This window comes from Geospiza fortis, unplaced genomic scaffold (genome assembly GCF_000277835.1).
Source record: "Geospiza fortis unplaced genomic scaffold, GeoFor_1.0 scaffold55, whole genome shotgun sequence".
NCBI classification, from domain to species: Eukaryota; Metazoa; Chordata; class Aves; order Passeriformes; family Thraupidae; genus Geospiza; species Geospiza fortis.
The window spans coordinates 3,655,062-3,658,993 of NW_005054308.1; positions in this window are offsets into that span (position 1 = coordinate 3,655,062).

Below are 3,932 nucleotides of genomic sequence, written 5' to 3' on the forward strand. Positions count from 1 at the left end.
AGCTGCACATGGAATGTCAGCCCTGACTGCTGGCTGGTGCTCAGCCAGGCTGGGATCTGGGGGGATCTGTTAGATTTGTTAGATATATTAGATCTTTTAGATATGTTAGATCTGTTAGATATATCAGAATTGTTAGATCTGTTAGATATGTTAGATCTGTTAGATCCTGGTGCTGGAGGCTGAGGGCAGTTGGTCCCAGCTCTGTGCAGCACCATGGAACTGCATCAGCTGGGTCTTGCCTGTAGGTCTGGAGAGAGATCTTCTCATGGCATTCCTCAGAAGAGTTCCCTAAATAAAAATAAATAGAGAGAGAGATGATATGATGATGATATTATATGGTATGATATCATGATGATGATATGGTGTGATATTATATGATATGATATATGATATATGATATATGATATGATGATATAGATACAGCTGATGAAAAGACCAGAGGATTCCCTTCACTGCCTAGTTCTTCCTGGAATGCTTCTCCACCAGAAACCCTTCCCAGGTCCTGGGCAAGGAAGGGCAGAGAAGAGCTTTCAGCTGTTCACAGTGGGGCCCTCCATGCCTGTTTCTGGTGTGTTTGTCTAATTCATCTGCCATGCACATTCCTGCAGAGCAAGCACTCACGTTTTGCTGCCTACAGAAACAGGCTTGTTTGGTAGCTCCTGGAGGGAAAAACTATTTCTGCTATGTGCCCCCTGACATGTCTTCCCACAGCCTGGATCTGTCTGGTTGCTCTAGCCATGAAGTTGTCCTCCTATCACCACTTACACATTGCTTCAGATTGTTTGTACACTGCTTTTTTTAATTTACTGGGCTCTGCTCGTGTGACTCAGCCCCTCAAAGAGACACCAAGCATTAGAATGTGGCACCAGTGACTCTGGCTGCAGCAGTGAGGTTTAATGTCATTTTACTTGTAGCTTGTCCAGCAGCTTAAGCCATGATTTGTTACTAACAGGTTAATATTTTAAAGGAATTTAAAAGGAATATTAAAGGGAATTTGAAAGTGAATTTACAGTGAAATGCATCCTAGCCCAGAAATAGTTTACAGATGGATATGAAATTAATAACTCCTTTCTATCTCTAACATTCTCTGTCTGTGCTGAGTTGATTCTTTAATTCCCAGAGCAGTTCAATGTGAATCTACCACAAGTTCCTGAGTCTGCAATGTCCCAGTTCCTTCACTGCAATGCGGTCCCAGAGAAAATACATAGCTCCAGGTAAGACAATTCCTTCCTTTTTATTGGTAGCATTATAAACCTGCTGTGGAAACTATGTAAACTGGTCAAAAGAGAGTGGTACTCTAAAAAAAAAAAGGGGGTTGTGGTTGAGAAGGAGGCAGAATCCAGAGTGTTCAGGATGACACAATCTCCCTGCTTCCCTCTTGGCAGGGGGAAGAGACTTCCTCATCCCTAATGGAAACCACACTTATCTGCCTCTGACCAGCACTTGTGAGCGGCTACAAGCCAGGCTGGGACTCGGAGCAGCAGAAAGGATGGATCCCTTCCCAGCTCTCCATATGCCACTGCTGCCTGTTACAGAAAAAGGAGATGTCCTGCCAGCTGGGAGATGGAGGTGTGTGCACAGGTCTGCACAAACAGAGCTGTGTTTGACAGCAGCAGGTGGCGATAAGAGCCCCAAGCCTTTGGATGTGGCAGCATGCTGGAAAGGACTCCTGAGAACAAAAATGCCACTGCTCAAAAGGAGCTTTGCTTTAGTGGTCCCAGCTCAGTCCAGTTTGGTAAAAATCACAGAATCAGAGAATCCTAGAACAGTTTGGGTTGGATGGGACATTAAAACTCATCTAGTTCCAACCTGCCTGCTAGGCAGGGACACCTTCCACAAGGCCAGGCTGCTCCAAGCAGCAGAAGGAGCTGCAGCACAGCTTCATCCATGCATAACCAGAGAGGTGCCTCAGCCTGGCTGGGGGAGACTCACCTGCTCCCAGCCCACAGCTGGCACTAAGGATGAACTCTCTGAGTGGCAGCCAGAGAGTGCTTCAGGGACAAACACCCCCTCACCAACCCCAGAGGAGCAGGGCACTGAGGGGCTGGGCAAACACTGGCTGTCCTGGCTCGCACACAGGTCCCTGCCCACACTGGGATCATCCACAGGTTTGTGAGCACTGCTGGCAGCAGGAGCATCCTGCACCCCTGGGTGTGTCCTGAGCAGTAAGCACATCTCCCTCCAGCCTGCCCCTGCCTCCTCCTCTAGGCCAGGAGTTTTGAGAGTAAACTCTCCATAACACATGGTTTCCAGCTCCAGGTTCAGTGTTGCACAAAAACCACGTCCAGTGTTTTCCCTGAGTTAGCAGATGTTCTGAATTTGTCATGGAAATGTGTTACTCCCAGTTAAAGAGAATTCATATGATTAATGATTAATGTGCTATCTGAATAATTACTTCATTCAACCAGATTTTCTTCTGGTTGGGCAAGAAAATGTGCATGAAAAATGAGGTCAAAATCCTTTTTCTGTGTTAGTGTGTATGTGGAATAATATTTCTTCTAAAAAGAAGAAAGCAAGTTTAAGAAAACAAATAACTGACAACTTTCCACAGTGCTTGTGCACACATGTTCTCTCCCCCTCAAAATTCATTAGAGACATGGTGCTTCAGGAAAACCTTCCTCAGGAAGAATAAGCATTGTTACATGCATTGAAAAATCTAAAGTTTCAGGTGTAGATTATCTGAGCTGATAACCATGCACACAATATTAAATTTCTATAAGCAATTTCTAGACAAAAGCCCCCTTCAGCCAAGTTGGTGATAAGGTTTCCTGTGTATATGTGCATGCACATAAGGGAACATTGTTTTAAGGCCTTTTTGTGGAATATATAATTTAACAATGGAAATGCCAATATTTTTTAAGGAAAAAAATTAAATATTTATATTTTCAGCCAGTAGTTTGGCATTCAGGATTTCTTGCTCATGAGCTACCAACATTTTCTAGAGTTACCAGAACATGTAGACAAAATACTTTTCGAGAAAATCCAACCTTGCATTTAAGGAAGGCAATGTAGCAAACCTGATGACAATTTTGTCAGAAAGCCTCCAAAACTGACTGAAGGAGCTTCCATCTACAGAAATCTAGCCTAGACAGAATAAAATTTGCTGTGGGCTGTAGTATAAACCTCAGCCAGGTGTGTGTGTACAGTGGCCAAGGGCCAAGACATCTTTTTGGGAGCAGTCATGCCCCTGAAGTGCAAGAGGACATTTCTGATGGAGTTGGTGAGCACAAGGAGAGCTGGTTGGGGATGGTGAGGAGTCCTGTGCTGAGTGGCCAGGTGCTGTTCAGGTACAAAACATTAGATTTACTGTTTGAAAGTGCCACAGAGGAAGCACAACAGCCAGGCTGGGCTCAGGATCAGATATTTGTGATTCAAGAGAGGGAGACCATCCTTCAGCCCCAGTCAGAAAGGCATGTTAGGAATCCCCAGAAAAGGGGTTGAGATCATACAGAAAATATCTTTACTCTGCTGAGTAGTTCTTTCTTATCACTTGTGGCTCTGGCTGCACCTTTAAAGAAAAATGATTGAGGAGGGTGAAAAGGAGTATTCTGCATGACAGCAGAATACACCAGATCTGGAATCTTGACTCTGGAAAAGACAGGACAGAGGGAGAAGCGTGTAACAGATGCATAAGAAAACTGTGAACACTACGTAGAAGGAATCATTCGGGGGGGCAATTGTTCATTCCTCCCCAAAATACAGAAATTGGAGTTATCTCCTGGAACGATTATAAAGAAATTGGAGTTATCTCCTGGAAAGATCATACAAAAATTGGAGGTATCTCCTCAAACGACGACCCAGTAATTTCAACGAAGGGAACGGAGATATTTTTCAACTGATTACGGGTGCAATACTCTTTATCTCTGCACTTCCATCTCCAATTCCCGAGTGTAAATGACCTTCCCGCATCCCCACCTTTCCCCCCGTCCCCC